General features: G+C 42.1%; 1 pseudogene across 1 annotated transcript; it reads left to right on the forward strand.

Annotated features, from left to right (window-relative positions):
• Positions 1–1583: 1583 nt before the first annotated feature.
• LOC308611723 (U3 small nucleolar RNA-associated protein 25 homolog) lies at positions 1584–25178 on the forward strand (annotated as a pseudogene). The gene is made up of 11 exons: positions 1584–1590; positions 5154–5328; positions 5850–5889; positions 6594–6826; positions 8729–8899; positions 11260–11348; positions 13021–13431; positions 15398–15617; positions 23221–23423; positions 24612–24794; positions 24931–25178. The product of its transcript is annotated as a U3 small nucleolar RNA-associated protein 25 homolog (transcript).
• Positions 25179–25792: the final 614 nt, after the last annotated feature.

Below are 25792 nucleotides of genomic sequence, written 5' to 3' on the forward strand. Positions count from 1 at the left end.
ACCCAATGATCCTGTATCCCCAGATAACTCATTTTTCTGAAGTCAACACATTCTCCATTGCTCGTGGAGATCGCCCTGCCCCTAGCCCTGTGCCAGGAGCTCCTGACTTACAGGAGTTCCTGTCTGGCCTGCGCCTTGCTGCCCTCAAGGACTTGACTGAGGCCTGGAGAGAATGATTTACAGGAGGAAACAAAAAGCCGATAATAGCAGTGAGAAGCCCTCCCATCCACACAGCACTTGTCCAATTTCAGAGAGCTTTCATATCCACGATCTCATATCATAGCCATAGATAATCAAAGGATAGGTAGTTTGGTGCTGACCAAAGTCAAAATCAGGACACTGCTCTGTCCCAACAGGGAAACATATTTGAAATCAGGACTATGAACCCTCATGCTCATGGTACTTGTAACTTCTTGTTTGTCTCTTTTATCTGCAGGTCCAGTGACAACTTTCTTTGCCAGGGGAGATGGAAGTGGGCTGTTAGATTGGTGCTGAAGGGAAGAAGTTTGGAGGGAGGGCCCCAGGTGGGCAGCGTACTTCCAAGGGAGTTACTGAGCCTTCTTTTTCCTCCTCCTCCTCTTATACAGATCCAAGTTTGGAATAAAGAAAGCTGCTTCTCTGAGAACACTTACCAGTGCTCAGCTTGGTCCAAGGATAAGAAGAGAGTCAGAAACAAGTAATTCTGAACATGTTAGTGGAGAATTCTCCTAAAGTCCCAAGCCAAAGTCTGTTTCATTGTCTGGGTTGGAAAGTGAGATAGATTCATTTATGGATTTCTGCCAGCACTCTCAGGAAGAGGCTGGATGGCTTTGGGGTGTATACAGACATGTATGCATACATGTGGTGGAGGAGACTGTCTGATTTGAGGCATCTAGGAGGAGACAGATGTGTGGGTGCACACACACCTTCCCCAGAATCTTCCCAAATCAGTAGCTGAGGTGTCGGAGCTTTCATAATTAGAGAGTCATACCTTTGGATTATTTATGGCTCCCTGTCAACATATCTTGAATACATGTGCCCTTGTTACCACGTATATTATCACATAAATTTCAAAACTCAAACTTCCCCAGCATCTGATCTGTATCCTCAAATTGTGCTCCTTCCCCACCTTCCCATTCCTGCTCTGTTGAGAATCTCAGATAGACTCCCGTTTACTTTCTGTGGTTTGTATTAGGACATAGTTTGTCTTTTCAAATACATCACTATATGTCAAATAAGCTCTTTCCAATCATGTACACCATAATATTTGCAAGGGATTAAAACACATCAATTTGTGTAATTCCATGAGTTCATAATGATACTAAAAATTTAAAAAAAGTTGATTGGTCAACATTAGAAGATCCAGTGAATTGACTCCTTGTGTTGAAAATTAGTAAATGAAGGGAGAGAATCAAGCATTTCTTCTGCTTTTCCTATACAAACAGTACCACTGGGTAAGCAAAATTTAGGGGAAGGAAAAGCTTGCTTTCATAGAAATAGTCCAGCAAGTAAGTGAAGAAGAAATGATAGAATTAGAATATCACCTCATGATAGAATTAGAATGTGACCTCTAATGAATTAACGAATTTAGACATTGACTACCAATGACTGGTAACATCACAAAATGAAAGGCAACCAGATGGTATACGCCTCTTGATGGAAGTATAAAATATCAGCTATCATGAAATCTGATCAAAGTTCTAAATCCCACAATGTATTCGCGAGAAACACAGAGAATAGCAGAACATGTTCAACTAACAGTGTAAAAAAAAAAGACGACATTTATGAGACAATCAGAAATCTGAATACTGACTGGTTACATGATGATATTAAATAATTGTTATCATCTTTTTTTAGGTGAAATAGTGCCATTGTAGCTATGTTAAAGAAAGAACCCTTATCTTTTAGATATTTAGAAATAAATATTTACAGATAAAATAATACAATGTCTGGGATTTGCTTCAAAAATAATACAGGGGCGGGAGTTAGGGGTAGTGGGTGGGCATATAAATGAAACAAGATGGCCTTGCATTGAAGCCAAGGGATGGGAACATGGGAGTGCATTATACTCTTTTGTCTACTTTTGTATATACTTGAAATTTTCCAAAGAAAAAGTTTTTAATAAAGAAAAACTAACACTTTTCTGAATATTCTGACCATCTTGTCTTAAGGGACAGCCACCGCCCTCCCACCCCTTGAGATCGTTATCCTAGGGAGTCTCCCCGAATTGAAATACCCAAGTAACATTAATTCATCAGCCTCTCTTTACAAACTAGTATAAAAGATTATTTCCTGGATTGTTTTTACCCCTGAAAATACTGAGTCCCTGAGGGCAAAGGGCAAAGAAAACCCTGCAGGATGGAAAAGGAAGGGCTGAGCATGGGAAGAAGAAAGGGAAGAACAAATTTTGCCTTTATTACAATTTTCCCAGGGCCTTCACTAGTTGGCACATGCATCTTCTTTGTGTGGGTTTTACTAAGAGAACTTTCACTGGAGGCATGAAAAATATGTTTAAATTGCGAAGTCTCAGGTTAAAATTTCACAAAGCATCCCCTTTTATGTTGTCAAAGGCTAATATAAATATTTTCAGAAGCGGGCTCAGTGAGCCAATGATGAGACCACTTGGGTGGAGCTAGGGCACAGTTGTGTCTGAACCTGGGAACAGTCTAGACCTGTCCATAGGACTACAATGACATGGAAAGCAGGAGAGAGTAAAGAGTCACATCAAGTGCTCATGAGTATAGCTTTTTATAGCAGATCTCTGGAAGAACACCAAGAAACTGGTTGCCTCTGGGGAGGGAAGCTGGGGCACTTGGAATAGGGTGGGAGGAGAAAAAACATTGTAGGACTTTATCGTCATAGCCAGGTTATACTGTGGTTAGTGCCTTAGTATGTATGATGAGATTTGCAAGCAGCCTTTTGTTTACGTAAGTGACTGTACTTTTTATGTTGAAATGAGACAGGAGACAGATGTGTGTTTGTTTCTGGGTTCCTTGGCTGGGCCATCAGCTGGCACTACCTGCTGTTTGCATATTTTCTTGATCCTCCCTCCCCCTTGCCTCCCTGCCCCACCCTAAGCTCCCAGAATCTAATTAGGAGTAGATGGTCCCCAGAAGGAGAAAACTAGGATTTGAATAGTTGTAGTGTGACTTGTATAGGTGTGACATGGTATTGGACAAAGGTCCAGTTCTCTCACAGTCGTCTAATAGCAGAGGCAGTGAACACTATCTTTGATGGCTCCTATTTTACCTTAAATATTCAGGTGAATTCTGTGGTTTATGATTGACATTGTAAGTTACTATTAGAAACAAAGTGCCTCTGTGTTTATGCTGTGGTTTTTGTTTTGTTTTGTTTTTTCGGTACGCGGGCCTCTCACTGTTGTGGCCTCTCCAGTTGCGGAGCCTTGCGGAGCCCAGGCTCCGGACACGCAGGCTCAGCGGCTATGGCTCACGGGCTTAGCCGCTCCGCGGCATGTGGGATCTTCCCAGACCTGGGGCACGAACCCGGGTCCCCTGCATCGGCAGGCGGACTCTCAACCACTGCGCCACCAGGGAAGCCCTATCCTGTGGTTTTTAAGTATCCCTGCACACTCTGCCTGTCTCTAGAGTATTAAGTCCAGTTGCGCTGTTTTTTCCCTCTTTGTTTATTGAGGTTATTATTTACTTGCATTAAAATGTACCAATTTTAAAGGTACAGTTTGATTAATTTCGGTAATTGTATACAAGGTGTAACCACCACCACGACCCAGATATAGAAAAGTTACTTACCCTTTAAAAGTTTTCCATCCCAATTTGCCCCAATTCAGTTTTGAGACACTTTATTGAGTTTTACTGCTTTCTGTAACATCGACTCTCCGGGTGATTTAGGAAAGTCACTTTACCTCTCTGGATGTGTTTTTGCTTTTATAACATGAAAAGTGCCAGAACAAATTTGTTACCAAGGGCCCTTGCAATCCTTTCAGAAAATGAGGGGGTAGGGTAAAGGGCGGGAATCTCAGCCTTGCGTCCTCATTCTTCACATGGCACACGCATGTGGCAGATCCTAGTGGGAAAAGCCTGTGCTCGCATCAGAGAGAATTAGGTTTCCATCTCCTCTCTTGCTAGTGTGTATGTAACCTTTTGTAAGCATCAGCTTTCTCATCTCCAATATCAGGCTTATTAACAAGGCCTATTTGTTTACTGTTGTTGTGAGGATGAACTGAGATGCACCGGCAGCCTTAAATGTTAGTTGGTATTTGTATTATGGCATAATATAAAGGCACTGCATTCAACCATCTCAGTCACTACACGTTTATGCAGGCTGATTCTCACAGCCAAAACAGACGCACAAAGTACACCCACCCATTTACCCACCTGGGGAAGCCCGAAGCCTCCCTGCCTGCCTTCCTTACGGGGCTCAGAGAAAAGCTGCGCATGCGTGCACGTGCTTCCAAAGAGCCTCGCTAGGGGGCGGAATGGGAAACAGGAAGTTCTAACGCCTGTCGTACAAGCGCGACGTAAAGCGGGTCTGCTTTATGGCACCCTGCTTCCGCCGTAAAGCGCCGTTGGCAAGCCCGCGTGAGTGGGTTGACGAGACTACTTCCGGGTGCAAAACGCGATTCTTGGAGGTTGGCTGAATTGCCGTCTTCCCCATGGGCAAACGCGGGAGCCGGAGCCGGAGCCAGAGCCAGCTGCTCAGCTCCCTAACTAAAAAGCAGAAGAAGCAGAAATCCCTTAGATAAGGGATTTCGGCGAGGAGCATCCCTTCTATGACACGTATGGAGAGGCAAGGCTGGGACCGGCGCTGCCGGCGTCCTTTCCCGGTGGGAGCCCGCGTGTCCCCGCGTTTGGTCCGCCGGTGCCCCGGGGGTAGTGACAGGGCAGCTCCCGCCGCGTCCCACGCTGCCCCGGCGCCGGCCTAGCTCGCCCGGGGATCCTGACGGCTTCCCGCCTGAGATGGGGTTCTTCACCGGACTTCCTACCCTTTGTTGAGCCTGTAGTTTTATGCTAGACGGCACGCCTCCCGTGTGGCGACTGGGCGGAGATTTTATAAGCTTGTTTTCGTTTTATATGCTTTTAAAGAATTGCTTGGGGGCTTCCCTGGTGGCGCAGTGGTTAAGAATCCGCCTGGCAATGGAGGGGACAGGGGTTCGAGCCCTGGTCCAGGAAGATCCCACATGCCGCGGTGCAAGTAAGCCCGTGCGCCACAACTATTGAGCCTGCACTCTAGAGCCCGCGAGCCACAGCAGCTGAGCCAGGGTGGTGCAACTACTGATGCCCGCGAGCCTAGAGCCCCTGCTTTGCAACAAGAGAAGCCACCGCTCGCCGCAACTAGAGAAAGCCCGGGCGCAGCAACGAAGAGCCATAGCAGGCAAAAATAAATAAATTAAATAAGTTAAAAAAAATAGAATTGCTTGGGACCCTCGACATCACCTATGTATTCAGTGACCATGAGGAAACTAATGTTTGGGTAGTTGTGGGTTCCTCTATAAGTGTCCAGACTCTCAGTTATGATCTTAGTGCTCATCCCACCCCTTTGGGCTGCTTTATCAACAGTTAGAGGGATAATCTACTTAAGGAATTTGCTAGAAAAGGTGAACCCCGAGGGCTTGTATTTGCCAAAATTTCCCATCTTTTGGATGAGAGCCTGTTACTGTGTGACTGTAGTATTTGTCATGTGGTCTTGTTAGACCTTTTCATTCGTCTATTATTATCTATTTGGCATATCCTTACAAAACCTGTCCAAATGCATATGGAGTTTTTAACTTGACAATAGATATAATGTATTTATAACGGTATAGTCTGTCATGTTCATTTAAAGTTGTATCATTAGGCTTTTCCTAATTGCTACATACTAGCAGTTAAAGTTTAACATTGCCTGTTTCTTCTCAGGGTTTCCAGAAAGGAAGCAAAACCACAGACTTGTCAACTGGTAATGCTTTATACCTTCTTTATGATAGTAGATTCTGGACGGTTACTTTTAAGATTATATATGGTAATAATGTTTGGCTACATTTCCACTCTTTCTGATTTTAGATGTAAGCTATATTTTAGTAATATTGCTTAGTTTTAAGTGCAGATGTCTGTTAAGATGCCATTGTGATAACTAATATAGTATAGAGTAGGAAACTGTCCTGAGAGAGTAGCCTGTTAGAACCTGTTAAGGAGGCTTACCAGAGGGCTCTTGGTGAATCCTAAAAGGGAATGTTATGTTTGCTTAACATAAAATAGAGTGCAAAATCATCAAAGGTCTTATTTCATTACCACGGACTCAGAAATAAAGTACACTTTTTTGTTGTAAGTTTTCCTGTTGCTCCTTTAAAGGTGCCAAGTGGCTGACACATAGGTTAGATCGCCTTATAACCTAAAGCTCCATGTGTTTAGTTTGCTGTCTTCCCACGTAGAACATTAGCAGTTCAAAGAAGAGGAAGAGCTTCTAGAATCATAGCTAGATTAGCTGTTTTAAACAAATTTGGTGCTAGGTTTGGTTGAATAGATAGGATTGCATATTTGCAGAAAAGCTGGTTTTTATTTAGAAAAGTCTGAACTTGGTTCCACTGTGGGCCTGATGATAGTCGTGGGGTAGCAACAAGAACAATATAATTTTTGTTTTTAAAATCCCCATTTTCCTTTTAGTCAGAGGGTTTAGATACTTCCAAGTTCTGAAAGTGAAGCATAGAGTGAACCAGAACAAGTTTCTGGTTACAACAGACTACTTGCCACGTTAAAGGATGTTTCCAAGGAAGATGAGGAGGAGGAAGAGGAAGAAGACAGTGTTATAGATGAGACAGAAATGAATCTTGAAGACGGCGATAGTGACATTGTTGTGGAGGAAGAGACGGCAGTAGAGTCTACTGACATGCGGAAGAGTAAGTGTCTTTGATGTGGGTTTATCATCTTTGCAGGGACCACAGACAGATTGCCCCAGGGGCAGGGTGCCTTGTACCATAGAGCTGGGTGAAAGCACATGGATTCAAAGCAGAGATTCTTAACATTGTTGGGCTCTGTGATATCTTCAAGAATCTGATGAAAACACAGGACCCTCTGGCCATAAAAATGCAGAAATGACGTTTTTGCTTATGATTTCCAGGATTTCATCAATCCTACTTCAAATTCCCCTGATTGAGAGGAAAGGGAACATAATTCTGTTTTTGTAATGGTCTCAATTTATGAAAGAGATGATTGTTCCTGCCTTAGAGGAACCAAGTTTAGTGGAAGATAGACATAAAATATACAAAACTTTTCAAGCATCAAATCTGAATGGAACCGATAAATATAAGGTGTTAAAGAGGTGCAAAGTGGTCACATGCTGCCAGGGTACATGAGGGGAGGCTTCAGAGAAGAGCTGGGATTGAAAGCTTAAAGGAACTCTGTCTCACTCGAACATCTAGGTGACTATTTTTTTAAAAATTATTATTAATTTATTTATTTTTGGCTGCATTGTGTCTTTGTTGCGGTGCGCCGGCTTCTCACTGTGGTGGCTTCTCTTGTTGTGGCGCACGAGCTTAGTTGCTCTGCGGCATGTGGGATCTTCCCAGACTAGGGCTTGAAACCACGTCCCCTGCATTAGCAGGCGAATTCTTAACCACTGTGCCACCAGGGAAGTCCCCATAGGTGACTTTTTAATTTAACTTTAAAATCAACTTTATTGAAGTATGAATTACATTCAACAAGGTGTACCCATTTTAAGTATGTAATTTGATGAGTTTTGACAGATGTGTCTGTCTATATTGTCATCGCCAAAGTCAAGATACAGAACACTTCCAATACCTGCAAAAAGTTCCTTCTTGTCCTTTTACAGCCAGTTTCCCAGGCCTGGCATCAGGCAACCACTGACATGCTTTCTTTCACTATGTATTAGTGTTTTCTATTCTAGAAATTCATTTGAATGGAAGCACACAATAAGTACCCTTTTGCATGTGGCTTCTTTGGCTCCTCATGTTGTTGTGACTCATCCGTGTAGTTCATATTAGTAATTCATTTCTTTTTATTACTGGAATAGTAGTCCATTGTCTGAATATATCTGGGTAACTTTTTATATTCTGTTATCTTAATGCCTATTTGCCTTACTGTATTTTTGTCTCTACTTTAAGGTGTCACACACCATTCTTAGTATTTTCATTCATCACTTGTACTCGGATAAAAAAATCATTGCCTCAGACTTAGGGACTTTTTAAATTTTGTTGGTTTTCCATTTTTCTATCATGTTTTAGGTTTTTAAAAATGAAAAGTTTGGTTTTTTAAATTATAAAAGTAATATATATTTACTGTAAAAATTTAAGAGGGTAATATAGTTAACGTATATCTCCTCCACCCTGGGATGAACACCTTTAACATTTTATAGAACCTTCCAGGCTACTTTTTTATGGATATATGAGTGAATATATATTTGTGTGTATGTGCATAATGGCCTCATACATTTCTGTAAGTTACTTTTTTCTTTAATGATATAACGTGTGTAACTGTGGGTTCACATTAGCTTAATCACATAGTATATTCCATTGTAAATAATATGTGGTAATTTAATTAGTACCCCTTCGATAGAAATGACGAAATCATTTTTTCTAGTTATTTGTTATATCAACGCTGATTTGAACATCTTTACATGTACTAGGTCAGCAGTCAAGCTCGGTTTTGAAACTTATGTCTTCTACCTGAATTTGCTTAAAAGTAAATGATAGCCTAAGGAATTAGATTTCATTTGTCAACAGAAGTGTAATTATATTTATGAGTAGTAAATAATTTTACAAAATGTTTTATCAAAACTGCAGATGCGGCCTTACCTGCTGACCCTAAGGGAAAAGATGGGCACGGGCCACCTGGCACAGCAGAGGAATCCCCAGAGGAGTTTACAGATGCAAAACATGAGTCACTCTTTAGCCTAGAAACCAAGTTTCTCGAAGAGGAAAGAGGAGGCAACTGTTCTCTGAAAGCATCACAAGGTCAGAGCACAGCTCATGTTGTTTGAATTCAGCTGGTGCTTAGTATGGGTGGTTGTGGTCTAATACCTGTTAAATCTCTTGTTATTGGAATGAGCAGTAATAGAAACAGATAGTTTAGCAGCTAGATGTAGAGCTGGAAAGAAATGCTTCTCCGAGATCTTTTGTGTTTTTCAGGGTTAGGCAGTGTTGCGAGTGGGCGTGGCTGTTCATGAGGACAAACAGTTGAACAATGATAGCAGGGAAGGCCAGTTCCTCAAAGCTCACGATCCACAGCTGGGGTCAGGGGAAGACTTCTGATTTTCTTCCCCAAGCAGGGAAGGGAGAGAAAGAGGAGAAAAGTACTTTGCATTTTTCTGTCTATCCTTCACTTGCTCTTCCTTACTGGAGCAGTAATTTTACAGATTTGTGAGACCTGGCAGTGGCTAATCTGATTGGTCCTTATTACTAGGAAGCACCTCAGAAGCCAGAAAGCTCCACCCTGTCTCCCCAGTCTCTCTATTTTTGGCTGCATTGGGTCTTTGTGGCAGTGTGTGGGCTTCTCACGGTGGTGGCTTCTCTTGTTGTGGAGTGCAGGCTCTAGGCACGCGGGCTTCAGCAGTTGTGACACGCAGGCTCAGCAGTTGTGACACATGGGCTCAGTAGTTGTGGCTCACTGGCTCTAGAGCTCAGGCTCTGTAGTTGTGGTGCATGGGCTTAGTTGCTCCACGGCATTGGCAGGCGGATTCTTTTTTTTTTTTTTTTTTTTTGCGGTACGCGGGCCTCCCACTGTTGTGGCCTCTTCCGTTGTGGAGCACAGGCTCTGGACACGCAGGCTCAGTGGCCATGGCTCACAGGCCCAGCCGCTCTGCGGCATGTGGGATCTTCCCGGACCGGGGCACGAACCCGTGTCCCCTGCATCGGCAGGCGGACTCTCAACCACTGCACCACCAGGGAAGCCCGGCAGGCGGATTCTTAACCACTGTGCCACTGGGGAAGTCCCCATAGGCGACTGTTTAATTTAACTTTAAAATCAACTTTATTGAGGTATGAATTACATTCAACAAGGTGTACCCATTTTAAGTATATAATTCGATAAGTTTTGACAAATGTGTATATTTATATTGTCATCGCCAAAGTCAAGATACAGAACACTGGGCCATGCCTCTGTCCCCATGACTGTTACTTAGACAAGCCTGTGGTAGGCTGAGGCAGGGCTTTGCTGTCTCTCAGGTCCTGTGTCTTAGCCTGTGCCTGGGTGGGCACGTCAGGTTGGTCTCATTCTGGGTCCTGACTGCCTTTTTTGGTCCCAGTGCCATTCTTCAACCAGCGATGCCACTGAAGTTGAAATTTTAATCCTCATTTGGTTCTGTTAGCTATTCTAGACAAGAGGAAGAAGTAGCAGGTAGAATTTGGGCAAAAACCGCGTTCTGAACTCAAAAAAAGTTAAAAAAAAAACCCTGGAGGAAACATTAGGAGGCTTGACTATCCTAAAGTTTCTCTGGTTGTTTGGTCTGTACTGATATATTATCACCTAGAATTCTTATTTCCTATTGTTCACCTTTATCTTAGGTCTTAATATAAGGTGCACTGCATTTGAAGTTTTACTACCTGGGTCCCTGAATGGGTCATTTAACTTTGCTTCTTACATGAGTGGGGCTGGAAGAGAAGGTTGGGTGGCCAGTGCAGAGCACTGACCCTGCCATTTTGATCATTTGTTCACCTCAGTTGAGTGTTGAGCATTTACATTTGTCTTCCAGTGCAGGTTAAATCAGACGTGGTACCTGCCCTCAGGGATCTTGCAGTCTAGTTAGGTGAGGTAGGACATGCACATATATGTGTTGGTGTGGATAACTGAGGGCAGGGTGGGGCGCTTGAGAGAAAGTGATGACTGTCTATAGGGGACCAGAGATGGCTTCTTTGGAGCCAGAACTGTGCCTGACACAGTAGGCTCTTGGGAAATAGTTATTTATTGTGAGTCAGGGGGTAACATTCAACAGATACTATTTGGATATATAGAAATGCGGTGAACAAGAGGATAGAATTTTCAGTTAAAGGAAGGAAAGCCACAGTGGCAGAAGAATTTGAGAGCCATGTAATTCAAAAATTACATTAGAGAGGTAGGTTAGAGGTGTATGTTGAATTTCAGTCCAAGAAGTTTCTTCAAAGGTTTTTGAGGTGGGGAATAATGTGATTAAAGAAATGCTTTAGGGAGATGAACCTGTCAGAAACTTTTAAGCTCTGGACTGGGATAAATGATGGGGAAAGTTGATGGGGAAAAAGATGAGTTAACATCATGAAAACAGGATGTCATTCACAGGGGAAGACTGGAAAATCCCTGTCATTTGCCCTAAGTGTTCTAATATTCTTTATTTCTGAATTAGATCCATTTGCACAACATGTAAACAAAGAACTGAAAGAAAAAGAAATCCAGGCTGTTGCCACAAATCCCAAAACTACCCACCAGCTAAAAGTAAGCAGTGGTCTTGGGTTTTAGTGGTCTCCCTGAATGTATGATACACACCCGTGGCAGATGGCTTGATAGGGAGCAAGATAGAGGAAGACTGGAAGAGCCCAGTAAGGCACAGGCATAGCTAGAAAAGGCACTGGGAAGCTGGAAGGTGGGGACCAATAAGATAAGAATGCTTTGGAGACAGGTACACCAGGGTTTAGACCAACGTCTGCAAGGGGCTATCTCATGACCTAAGGCAAGTTAATCTACCTTTTTAATCTTCACTGTTCTCATCTGTTAGAGGGGGACAGTAATGCCTGCATCAAAATAAAGTAATTTAGTTTACTGGAAGACATGTACAAAGTGTTCAGTCAGACAGTAGCTACTGCTGTTCATTTGTTTGAAATATCTGAGATAAGTTCACACCTAAATTATTCAGTATGGAGCAGTTTTTGCTTCTTTTTTCGGTGATTTTTTTTTTCACCACTGATGCTATTCATAAGAATTGGTCATCCTTGTTTCATTGAAATTTTTATTGAGGTAATAATTATAGATGCAGTTGTAAGAAATAATACAAGGGTATCCCATGTGCCCTTTGCCCGGTTTCCCCCAATGGTACCATCTTACAAAACTGTAGTACAATATCACAAGTAGGAAATTTCCACTGATACAACCTACCTGTCTTATTCAGATTTCCTCACTTTTGCTCCTGCTCCTTTGTGTTATTTAGTTCTATACTGTTTTATCACGTGTAGGTTGCCCTGGCCACCACCACAGTCAACATACAGAGCATTTCCAGCACCATCAAGATCCCTCCTCTTCCCTGGTGCCATTTTATAACCACACCCACCTCCCTTCCCCCATTCCTAACCCTTGGTAACCGCTAATCTGTTCTCCATTTCTATAATTTTGTTATTTCAAAAGCGTTATATAAATAAAATCATACAGGTTGGCTTTTTTTCACGCAGCATAATTCCTTGGAGATTCATCCCAGTTGTTGGCATATATCAATAGTTAATTCTTTTTTATTGCAGAGGTCATCCTTTCTTTATTGCTAAGATCAGCAGTTTTGTGACAGTGCAAAAATTCCCAAACTGGTATTCCACAAAATACTATTCTTTTCAATTCTAATATATGTCTCCCCCCAAAAAAAAAAATCCAAAACAACAACAAAAACCTTGTTCCACGTCCAAGTAAATTTGGAAAACTCTGGGTCAAACGAAGTGGAACGGAGTCCTTGTTACAGGACTCAGCAGAACCTTTAGTGTCCGATCTGCATGTGACTCTCCCTGAGGGGGATTAGGTTTTGTGGTGGTTACCGAAGTTATTTGACCGTTGGGCCCCCTTTTCTTTTGTCTAGAGTAAATTTTGACTTCCTACAGTGTGGTCCACAGGACAGTTTGTGACCCACTGATCTAGTGAAGAGCTCACAAGGTTTCTAAAGTCAGAAACCTTGGGGTCTAACCCTTAGTTCTGTTCTCCTGTTTGTCTGAATCCTATAACCTCTGAACCTCAGCATTTCCTAAACTGCAAGAAGAGCATTATAGTGTTTAGCTTGTAAGGTTGTTGTGAGGATAAAGTGAGAGGATCTGTAAAAGGATCTGTGAAAGGCCTTGGTAAATTATAAAGCACTATATGAATGTAAGGTAGTATAATTCATTTCTAACTTAGTTCTTGATCATTTCTCCCACAGTGGCCCATCCTGGGCCAGCTTGCCTTTTCATCCAGGTTTCAACAGTTGGAAACCTTTAAACCCCCAAAGGACATTGACTTAAAGTCACTTCATCTCCAGAAGCCTCTGGAATCCACCTGGATCAAGACCAACAGCCAGTTCCTCTCTGGTCCCCCAAATTCAAGTAGCCCCTTCACACCCCTCCAGAAAGAGCTCTTCTTAATTATGAATTCTTACCGGGACCTGTTCTACCCAGAAAGGACTGCCCTGAAGAAAGGGGAAGAGATCCGCCACGTGTACTGCCTGCATGTGATAAATCACGTTCTCAAAGCCAATGCCCAGGTGCTTGCCAACAACAGCAGATGCCGAAGCCAGAAACTTGGGTTGGGTGATGATGATGACTTCAGGGACCAAGGGCTAACGAGGCCCAAGGTGAGTGGCAGCAGCAGAACTTTGCCCTCAGGGAGGCTGTAAGGCTCTAACATATGGGTCCTGGCACTTAGCAGGTTCTCAGACGGTTTAATGATTGGAATCATGAATGAGTCCAAGAATGAGCATATTAGATAGGCCAGGTAATGTCACAGCAGTGCTGCAGACAGCTCAGTGGACCGTCTCTAACAGCAGATGTAACTGGAAAGTGGAGTAGGAGGTACCTCCATGATAATTCTCTCCTTAAAGATAAACCCTGATCCTACATAAGTAACACTCCACTATAAATGTCTTCTTTGTGATTGTCAGAGCTGGATGGGACCTTAAGGAGCCTTTTATTCAATCCCTACATATTACACCTGTGGACAGAGACCCAGATTCGTAGAGGACCTTGCTAAAGAGAACCAGAGAAAAAGTAGCAGAGATAGGACTAGAACCAAGGATTCTCTTCACTAAGCCACATAAATATGTAAACCTTGGAAAACAAAATCCCTGTTTTGGCATTGTATCCTTATTACTGCTTAAAGTGATGATTACATTTATGTGGCTCATAAGCCTAAGCTCCAGTGGACTGGGAGCTTACGTCGTTGAATTCTGTCTACATTTTTCATGATGTGCTGGAGCTAGATACTGTGCCACCCATACCCCCTTACCCCTTAGCCTCTGTGTCTATATTGAAGAAGCCTCATCTTCTTAGATTCTTCTCATTGGGCTTAATAGGATTTTAGGATTTTGATACTGATATGGCTCTTAGAGATTTCTTAGTCCAACCCTCTTGTTTGATAGTTGGGGAAACCAAAGCCTAGACACTTACTTAGTGTGACAGCCGGGACAGTAACTTGGCCCTCTTCAAAACTGATCCATCATCCCTGCACTGTACCAAACTGAATCACTACACCCCTCTGGCTGTGCTGGTTGCCTTTCTGAGAAACTATCTCAGAATCTTGAACATCAGGATAATAAGATTATCTGTTTCCATTTAGAATTGCAAAATAGAATATGAGGTAGATTACCCATGAATCACATTCAGAATTTGGTGAACTGCCTGATCTGACTGGGGTTATATCCATTGACTGTATTGTTTACACAAGGGTAGTTAGAAGGTAATCATTTGTTAAGCATCTTCTGTTTTTTTCCTCAACAGTTAAAATTGAGCACTTTTGGAAATGTTTGGAAAACTGAATCCTATATTTCCCATTGAAATATCATCTTATTTCAGAAATCCTTTATCATCATTTCTGAAAAATGTACTAGGAAATGTACTAGAAAAGTAATGATGCTTTAGTCCTTTCCTTACTAACTTTATTCTCTACTTAATACATCTAATTCATTTGTTCAGCATATTCCTTGGGTCTTACGGATCAAAATACTGAACTAAGTTCTGTGGGAGACAGAAATGAGTAACATTTCTTGTCCTCAAAGAGCTTTGTGTGTTTATGCCCTTGGGTTTTTGCTAATGGACACCTCTGTTAACGGCATTGACTTACCTCAAAGAGTATTTCTGGGCTTCCCTGGTGGCGCAGTGGTTGAGAGTCCGCCTGCCGATGCAGGGGACACGGGTTCGTGCCCCAGTCCAGGAAGATCCCACATGCCGCGGAGCGGCTGGGCCCGTGAGCCATGGCCGCTGAGCCTGCGCGTCCGGAGCCTGTGCTCCACAGCGGGAGAGGCCACAACAGTGAGAGGCCCGTGTACCGCAAAAAAAAAAAAAAATTCTACATTCTGCTTAAGAATTAACCCCTCCCCCACCCCAAGGAGCCATGAGATTGAAGTCCATAGGACATGGTGCTGTGGGTCGGAAAGATGCTCAGTCTTCAGTACTGAGCCAGGTCCTATGTAAAGGGGGTGACACGGATGTGGTCCTTGGCTAGGGGCTGTGGAACGGAGGGCTCCTTAGGTCCCCAGCAGGCTCACCTCGAGCTGTCCTTCCTTCCCCTTGCCCCTCCAAGGCTGCCCATCACTCCCTCCACAGGTGCCGATAGTGGTGCCATTCCGGGAAGCTGCTTTGCGGGTGGTACAGCTCTTCATCAGTCTTCTTGAGGGCGACAGCAAGAAGAAAATAATTGTAAGCAACAAAAAGAGGTTTAATGGAGAGTATGGCTCAGATCCCAAGGAGAGACCACCCAACCTGAAGAGGCCTGAGGATTATGAAGCTGTATTTGTCAGCAACATCGATGACCACTTCAGGACTGGTAATTCCTCCTTGTCAAAACTGAGACCCTGAGGGACCTGAGGTGTGAGGTGCACATAGCTGGAAGCTAGAAGCCTGGAATTAGGCATTCTTTCAGAGGGTCACTGTCTCAGCCTCCTAGCAGAACCAGGACGCATTTGAGACCACTCGTCTGCCAGGGGAGAGTCTTGCCTTGGCTAATGGGGTACATACTTGGCTAATGGGATGGAGTGTCTGTGAAGGCATGTATGAAAGGCACCTGCATGTTTATAACAAATGTCTCAGCATGCCTATAGCTGGTAGCTCACAGTCAATGCTACAGGGCTTCTTGGGGGAGTTGGAGCTGATGGGGCTGGGTGGGTCAGTCTGGGGAAGATGAATAAACTAGAGCATCTGTACGTAATGGACTTCCCTCCTGCCTGCCATGTGGAGTGCCCACACCTGAATTATCTCCACTCTGGACTTACTGACTCCCACCCAGCTTTGCACATTTTTGCTTGTTTGTCATTCAGCTCCCATGTACTTGGTTGCTTGTTCATTGAAAAAGTTCCTGGAAAATATTTATTAGTCACGTATGCCCATTTACCACTTATTAAGCATCTACTATGTGCCAGGCACTGTTAAGCTGGAGATATGGAATTAAAAGTTACTGTTAAGCAAGTCCAGCCTTAAGACAAATCAGACAGTATGGGATGAGATGTCTTACGGTTAGAGGATAGTGGGTGTTCTAGTTAAAAGTATTTAAAGCAAATATCCTTACTCAAAATGGGCTCAGGACTGTTAGGGAAGGCCTTCTGTTGGAGGTACCATCCATACTAAGTTGAAACCTGAGTCAGATTTAGCCAGGTACAAAGTGGAGCGATGAGAGTGGAAGAAAAAGTTTCAGACAGGAAATGGCAAGTGTGGAGGCATCAGGGTGAATAAACCGGCATGACTTAGGATTCAGAGGCTTTAGCATGGCCAGAGTGTGCAGTGCAAGGGGATTAGAGCTTATGGTTAGTTTTAAACATATGCAGGCGGCCAACAAGGAGCTGATAAATCAGTCTTTTGTTTAATTGATATATAATTGACATATTAGTTTCAGGTGTACAACATAGTGATTCAATGTCTATATACCTTACAAACTTATCGCAGCAATAAGTAAAGTTACCGTTTGTCACCATACAAAGTTAATGCAATATTATTGACTATATTCCCCATGGCATACATTGGATCCCTGTGACCTGTTCACTTTATAACTGGAAGTTTTATACCTCCTGATCTCCCCCATCCATTTTGCCCACCCTCCAACCCCGCCCTCCCTGCTGGCAACCACCAGTCTGTTCTCTGTATCTATCCGTCTGGTTTTTTGTTTTTTAGATTCCACATATAAGTGAAGTCACATGCTGTGGATATTTGTCTTTGTCTGACTTATTTCACTTACTGTGATACCCTCAAGGTCTATCCTTGTTGTCGCAGATGGCAAGATTTCATTCATTTATGGCTGAGTAATATTCCATTGTGTGTGTGTGTGTGTGTGTGTGTGTGTGTGTACCCACCACATCTTTATCCATTTGTCATCTGTGGACACTTAGGCTGCTTCCATATTCCATATTTTGGCTATTATAAATGTTTCACTGAACGTAGGAGTGCATATATCTTTTTGAATTAGTGGGTTTTTTCTTTGGATAAACACCCAGAAGTTGAATTGCTCAATTGTATGGTGATTCTATTTTTAATTTTTGAAGAACATCCATACTGTTTTCCATAGTGGCCGCACCAATTTACATTTCCACTAACAATGCACACGGGTTCCCTTTTCTCCACATCTTTGCCAGCATTTGTTATTTCTTGTCTTTTGGATAAGACCTATTCTGACAGGTTTGAGGTGATATCTCATTGTGGTTTTTTTTCTCTCTGTGCTTTGGTTAATAGCAACTTATAATACATGGTGGCTGTAAGAATTTATAACTCCAAAATCACAGCCTATCATTTTATATTATTTCATTTTGATCACAGCACTTACTAGCCACCTGATACATTCTTCTTTTTTTTTTAAATTGGAGTAGGTATAGTTGATTTACAATGTTGTGCTCATTTCTGCTGTATGGCAGTGACTCAGTTATACACATATATACATCCTTTTTTATATTCTTTTGCATTACGACATATCCCAGGAGATTGGATATAGTTCCCTGTGCTATACAGTAGGACCTTGTTGTTTACCCATTCTAAAGGTAATAGTTTGCATCAACTAACCCCAGACTCTCAGTCCATCCCTTTCCCCACCCCTGACCTTGGCAACCACAGGTCTGTGAGTCTGTTTCTGTTTTGTAGATAGGTTCATTTGTGCCATATTTTAGATTTCATATATACGTGATATCATATGGTATTTGTCTTTCTCTTTGACAGACTCCTCTTAGTATGATAATCTGTAGTTGCATCCATGTTGCTGCCAAATGGCATTATTTTGTTCATGTTTATGACTGAGTAGTATTCCATTGTATATATGTATCACATCTTTATCCATTCATCTGTCAATGGACATTTAGGTTGTTTCCATGTCTTGGCTATTGTGAATAGTGCTTCTGTGAACATAGGGGTGCATGTATCTTTTTGAATTATAGTTTTGTCCAGATATATGCCCAGGAGTGGGATTGCTGGATCATATGGTAATTATATTTTTAGTTTTCCAAGGAAACTCCATACTGTTTTCCATAGTGACTGCACCAACTTACATTCCCACCAACAGTGTAGGAGGGTTCCCTTCTCTCCACACCCTCTCCAGCATTTGTTATTTGTAGACATTTTAATGATGGCCATTCTGACCAGTGTGAGATGGTACCTCATTGTAGTTTTGATTTCTCATTGTGATTTTGATTTGCATTTTCCTGATGACTGATGTTGAGCATCTCTACATTTGACTGTTGGCTATCAGTACGACTTCTTTGGAAAAATGTCTATTCAGGTCCTCTGCTTTTTTTTTTTTTTTTTTTTTTTTGCTGTACGCGGGCCTCTCACTGTTGTGGCCTCTCCCGTTGCAGAGCACGGGCTCTGGACGTGCAGGCTCAGCGGCCATGGCTCATGTGCCCAGCCACTCCACGGCATGTGGGATCCCCCCGGACCGGGGCACGACCCCGTGTCTCCTGCATCGGCAGGTGGATTCTCAACCACTGCGCCACCAGGGAAGCCCCCTCTGCTATTTTTTAATTGGATTGTTTGGGGGGTTTTTTTTGCGGTTTTTTTTTTTTTTTGCAGTACGCGGGCCTCTCACTGTTTTGGCCTCTCCCATTGCGGAGCGCAGGCTCCGGACATGCAGGCTCAGCGGCCATGGCTCATGGGCCTAGCCGCTCCGCGGCACGTGGGATCTTTCCGGACCAGGGCACGAACCCATATCCCCTGCATCGGCAGGCGGACTCTCAACCACTGTGCCACCAGGGAAGCCCTGTTTGGGGCTTTTTGATAATGAGTTACATGAGTTCTTTATATATTTTGGATCTTAACCCCTTACTAGATTTGCAAATATCCTCTCCCATTCAGTAGATTGCCTTTTTGTTTCATTGATGGTTTCCATCGCTGTGCACAAGCTTTTTAGTTTGATGTAGTCCCATTTGTTTATTTTTGGTTTCATTGCCCTTGCCTGTGGAGTCAGATCCAAAAAAATATTGCTGAGACTGTTGTCAGGGAAGTTACTGCCTATGTTTTCTTCTGGGAGTTCTGTGGTTTTCAGGTCTTATGTTCAAGTCTTTAATCCATTTTGAGTTGATTTTTGTAGATGGTGTAAGCTAGTGGTCCAGTTTCATTCTTTTGCATGTAGCTGTCTAGTTTTCCCATCACCATTTGTTGATGAGACTGTCTTTTCTGCATTGTATATTCTTGTCTCCTTTGTCATAGATTAAGTGACCATATAAATATGGATTTATTTCTGGGCTCTCTGTTCTGTTGATCTGTGTCTGTTTTTGTGCTATTACCGTACAATTTTGATTACTGTAGACTTGTAGTGTAGTTTAAAATCAGGGAGTGTTATACCTTCAGCTTTGTTCTTCTTTCTCATAATCAGTTTGGCTATTCAGGATCCTTTGCACAAATCCCCAGGATCCTCTGTACAAATTTTAGGATTATTCTAGTTTTATGAAAAATGTCATGGGTATTTTGATAAGGATTGCATTAAATCTGTAGATTTCTTTGGGTAGTATGGACTTTGTTTTTGAATTTTATTTATTTCTTTATACAGCAGGTTCTTATTAGTTATCCATTTAATACATATTAGTATATACATGTCAGTCCCAATCTCCCAATTCATCACACCCCCACCCCCACCCCCACTTTCCCCCCTTGGTGTCCAGTATGGACATTTTAACAGTACTAAGTCTTCCCATCTATGAGCATGGTGTATTTTTTCATGTTTCTGTCATCTTTAATTTCTTTCATCAATACCTTGTAGTTTTCCAAGTACAAGTTTTTTACCTTCTTGGTTAGATTTTTTCTAGGTAGTTTATTCTTTTTGATGCTATTGTAAATGGATTGTTTTCTTAATTTCTAATAGTTCATTATTAATGTATATAAACACAACAGATTTTTGTTAATTTTGTATCCTGCAACATTACTAAATTTATTTATTAGTTCTGACAGTTTTTTGGTGGAGTCTTTAGGGTTTTCTCCATAAAGTATCATGTCATCTGCAAATAGTCAGTTTTGCTTCCTCCTTTCCAATTTGGGTATCCTTTATTTCTTTTTCTTGCCTAGTTGCTGTGGCTAGGATTTCCAATAATATGTTGAATAAAAGTGGCAGAAGTGTGCATCCTTGTCTTCTTCCTGATTTTAGAGGAAATGCTTTCAGCTTTTCACCACTGAATATGATGTTAGCTGTGGGTTTATCGTATATGCCTTTGCTAGGTTGAGATACGTTCCCTCTATACCCACTTTGTCAACCCATCCTTGCATCCCTGGAATAAATTCTACTTGATTATAGTGTATGGTCCTTTTAATGTATTGTTGGATTCAGTTTGCTAATAATTTGTCAAGGATTTTTGCATCTGTGTTTATCAGGCATAGTAGCCTGTACATTTCTTTTTTTGTGGTGTTTCAGTATCAGGGTTATGTTGGCCTCATAAAATGAGTTTGGAAGTGTTTCCGCCTCTTCAGTTTTTTGAAATATGTTTGAGAAGGATAGGTATTAAATCTTCTTTAAGTATTTCGTAGAATTCACCATGAAGCTCTCTGGTCCTGGTCTTTTGTTTTTGGGGAGCTTTTTGATTACTGATTCAATCACATTACTAGTAATTGATCTATTCACATTTTTTCTTCATGATTCAGTTTTAGAAGATTGTGTGTTTCTCGGAATTTATGTATTTCTTCTAGGTTATCTGACTTGTTGGTGTATAATTGTTCGTAGTAGTCTCTTATGATACTTTGTATTTCTGTAGTGTCAGTTATAGGTTCTCTTTCATTTCTGATTTTATTTGGGCCCCTTCTCTTTTTTTCTTATTGAGTCTGACTAAAGGTTTGTTAATTTTGTTTATCTTTTCACAGAACCAGCTCTTAGTTTCATTGATCTTTTTTTTGTCTCCATTTCATTTATTCAGTATTTCTCATCTGACTTCTATTATTTCCTTCCTTCTTTGTTGGAAGTTTTTTCCTTTCAGCATATTTGAACATATCATGCCATCTCCTTCTGGACCACAAAGTTTCTGATGAAAAATCAGCTGATATTCTTATGGGGATTCCCTTGTCTGTAATTAGTTGTTTTTCTCTTGCTGCTTAAGATTCCCTCTTTACCTTTGACTTTTAACGTATTAATTATAATGTGTCTTGGTATGAATCTCCTTGGGTTCATTTTGTTTGGGACTCTTGGTTCTTGCTGGACCTGAATGTCTGTTTCCTTCACCAGGTTAGGGACATTTTTAGCCATTATTTCTTCAGATAAGTTTTCTGCCCCTTTCTTTCTCTGTCCTCCTTCTGGGACCCCTATAATGTGGGTGTTAGTGCCCCTTTCTCTCTCTTCTTCTGCGACCCCTTAACACCGATGATAGTACACTTGATGTTGTCCCACAGTTCCCTTAAACTGTCCTCATATTTTAAAAATATTTTTTCTCTTTGCTGTTCTGTTGGGGTGATTTCTGCTACCTTGTCTGCCAGGTCACTGATCTGTTCTTTTCTACCATCTAGTCTGCTGTTGATTCCCTCTAGTGTATTTTTCAGTTCAATTATTATAATCTTCAGCTGTGTGAGTTCTGTTTAGAACTTGCTTATATTCTGTCTCTTTCTTGAGTTTCTCACTGTGTTCGTTCATTCATCTTCCAAGTTTGGTGAGCATCTTTAGGACTATGACTTTGAATTCTTTATCGGATAAATCACTTACATCTGTTTCATTAAATATTTTTTCTGGGGTTTTATCTTGTTCCTTCATTTGGAACATGTTCCTCTGCTTCCTCATTTTGCTTGACTCTCTGTCTTTGTTTCTGTGTATTATGCAAAACAGTTACTGCCCCGTCTTGAAGGAGTGGCCCTGTGTGGGAGATGAACTGTATTTTTAACTTTTTCCTAGTTCTTGGTCATCTTATAAACTCTCTCTGTTTGTTTCACTCCCATGGAGTCTAGAAATGCAGTCCCACCCCCATCTGCCTGAGCCTGGTGCTCAAGGAGTGTCCCCTGTGTGGGCTACATGCGATTGTTGCCTCAGGTCATGTCCCGCGAGTGGCATGAGATGGGGTAGGCGTGGCTGCTCGTTGTCCATGTTTGTCAGTGCTGCACACAGGCAGTGCAGGGCCGTGGGGTAGGGGGTACTCACCCACCACCACTGTTAGCAACTTAGAGTGAGAGTGCAAAAAAGTGGCACCCACCAGTGCCATCAAGGTAGAGGGAATTTGTAAAAATGGCATCTGCCAGCATTCTGTCCCCAGAGAGAGTCCCAGCCAACTTCTGCCCCTCTGGTAGATGCTTTAAGATTAGCAAGTGAATCTCCTTCACATATGATCTGGGCTCTTTACAGACTGCTACTTGTTGCTTAGGAAAGAGATGTGGGCAGGAAATATAAATTTTTGTGATGATAATGTTAAAGCCATAATTAGTGAATATACTTATCCAAAGCTTTATGTAGAGTGAAAGAGAACTTGTGGGTGAATCCAGGGATTTGTTGAAGAGCTCTTTGAATATGGAAAAATAGATAAGAACCAGGTCAGTAATAGAAGTAAGTGTTAAAGTGATAGAAACCACCAGTAAGGAAAAGAACATTTCAAGGAGGGTGTGCTTATGCATTCGTGACAAGAAACACTAAAGTGCCATTGAATTGGTAACTGAGAGCTGTTGGTGACCTTGGCAAGAGTCATTTCAGTGGTGTCCTGAGACTCAGAGGCAGATTGCAGTACATTAAGGAGTCAGTGGGAGATTTTAAAGTAGAGATAATTTTTTGGAAGGTTTGCCAGTGAAGGAAAAGAAGAGGGTGGGAGCTAGAAGGGACCGTAGATGCAAAGGAGGGATGATGATGATGACGATGATGATTTTAATAATTAAAGCAGTTTGAGCACAATTACATGCAAAGGGGAAGATGTGGAAGGTACAAGGGGAGGCTGCAGTTGGAGAGGGTGGAAGCTAATGGCTTGGTGGTGACTCATGAACTGATGTGTGCTTGGCTGTTTTGTGTATAGGGGTGGCAATACTGCAGAGAAGCATCTGACTTTATGCCCCCTTCTATTCGTCAGACATCCTCATTGCCTCCCCCCTGGGCTTGAGGACCATCATTGGTGGAGAAGGAGAGAAGAAGAGAGATTTTGACTTTCTGTCTTGTATTGAGCTTCTCATCATTGATCAAGCTGACATTTACCTGATGCAGAACTGGGAGCATGTCTTGGTAATGCTGGTCATTAACATTTAGAGACAAGAAGCTCAGTGGTTTGAGTCTGAAATGGTTATTAAAGTCCAGATTAAAACTCAGCTTGGAAATGGAAATATTCCACATTTTCCAATTTGAAAACGGGAAATGTTGTCCCCTCTTCTACCCACAAGTTGGTCAGTAAAGTATCCAGAAAGATTAAAATTCTTGTCAACATTTTCAAATCTCCAGAAAAGATTTCTTCCCCTTAAAAGTTGCTTCTAGTAATAGACCAGTTTAGTGTGGTTGGTTGGTTGGTTGGTTGGTTGGTTGGTTGGTTGACTGATTGAAATCCCTCCTCACCAGGAATGTTTTTATCTAAAATAGTTCCTCCTATTTATGCTCGTTCTCTTTTGTTTGGTCTTCAGTGGAGATGGGAAAACATTGCTCATGATTTCTTAATTTGTGATGTTTTACAGAGAAACGTAAGATGTTTTTGTCCCCCTACTGTAATTTGTAGTATAATTTTTTTCTCCCTCTCAACATACTCTGCAATGTTTTGGGGTTTAGGATTGTGCTTTGGAACAATCCTCATCACAGAACTATAGGTTTATTTTTATAAGGCATGTGAGCATTTACCTTTTCTACAACCCCAGGACTTGGAGTAAGTTTGGGACAGATAAAGGGGAGTCCTTATTTATAAAGTAGGGAATAAACTTATGGTACTTGTGACCCTTCAATATACATTACAAGGTAAAAATATGATTAAAATAGAACAGGCATGTCGATGGTTGAGTCATCTTTATTTTGAGCAAAAGGCACATGTAGTCACTCAGGGAATTTTCTAACGTTTTGGGAACCAAGTCATGGAAGGACAGCAGCTCTGTTTTCCGTGTCATTTCCCTTCTTGTCCAAGTCCGGAACTGAGTTGCTTACAGAGTGACCAGAGTGGCATTTCAGAATTTCCTTGAAAAGAAATATTCTGTATAGGTCGCATCTTGATCCTTTTTGAGAGATCCACAAGGTGGCCAGTTTGAGCTTTTCTTCTTGTTCGCTTGACTCTGGGCAAGTCACTCACCCATCTGAGCCTGTTTTCTTGCTGTAATTTGGGAGATGATAGTATCTACTTCATGGGGTTAAATAAGATGATGGGCTTATAGAGAGGTTAGCAACGCCCAGCAGGTAAGTGTTCAATAAGTATTAATGGAGTATTACTTCTGCTCAAAGCAGTTGATGAGCCACATGAACCTACTGCCCTTGGACTCACATGGGGTGGACTTTTCTCGAGTGCGCATGTGGAACCTCAATAATCGGTCCAAGTACTATCGTCAGACGCTGCTGTTTGGGGCCCTGCAGGATGCCCAGATCAACTCTGTGTTCAACAAGTACTGCGTCAATGTGCAAGGCCAGGTGGGTTCTCTCCTTCTTTCTCTGAATTTTCATGAAGTATTGTGTATTGTTTGGGTCATGAGGCAGAAGGAGAGGACAGCATTTGGTCAACAATGGGGATAGCTCACTTCCTAATGTTCTCACTGACACCTGGCAGGTGGCTGTGAGGAACGTCCCGATGACAGGCTGCATCAGTCATGTCCTGGTGCAGCTCCCACATGTCTTCCCGAGGATGGAACCTGAAAACCTAGCTTCAGTGATTGATGCCAGGTACCCTCCCCTGTCCCATTGGATCCCTGGGGGTCACAGAGAGGGATTTTACTTGGGCATTCAAATTTAGAATTGTATTCCACGTTGGCTTTCTTAGTTACTGTTTACGAAATGAAATGAGATAACTGAATCCAATCATGCCATTGACAGAGGAGGACACTGAAGGCCAGAGAAATGGTGTGTTGTCCTAGTTCCAATAGTTCTCTGACTTACTTCACTCTGTATGACAGTCTCTATGTCCATCCACCTCACTACAAATAATTCAATTTCATTTCTTTTCATGGCTGAGTAATGGACGTTGACACTTTAGAAGATTACAGGCCAGTTACTTTGGGTGGTGTTTCCTGTCAGATTAGGTTAGGTTAGGTTTAGTTTATGCATCTTTGGCAGGAGCAGCATAGAAGCAATGCTGCGTCTTCCTCGCTGCATCTCTTCAAGCGGTGCATGATTTCCACCTGTCCCATCATTATGACACTAACTGACCACTTGTTTAAGGTGGTGCTTGCCAGACTTTTCCACTATAGAATCACTTATTCCCCCTTTATTAATTTATATTAATATTACAAGTATGGATTCTTCAGTTTGTATTCAGTGGGTTGTAATTGGTTATTATCGTTATTCCTTTAGATGCTTAAATGGTCTCTGATGTGGCCAGCAGGAACACCTTCAAGCTGGCTCCTGTGTCGTCTTGACACATCCCCCTTTAACTTGGGCATTTCTTTATTTTCTGACACTATAAGACATTCCAA

Source organism: Mesoplodon bidens (assembly GCF_964165515.1).
Source record: "Mesoplodon bidens genome assembly, contig: HAP1_SCAFFOLD_182, whole genome shotgun sequence".
In the NCBI taxonomy this organism is placed as follows: Eukaryota; Metazoa; Chordata; class Mammalia; order Artiodactyla; family Ziphiidae; genus Mesoplodon; species Mesoplodon bidens.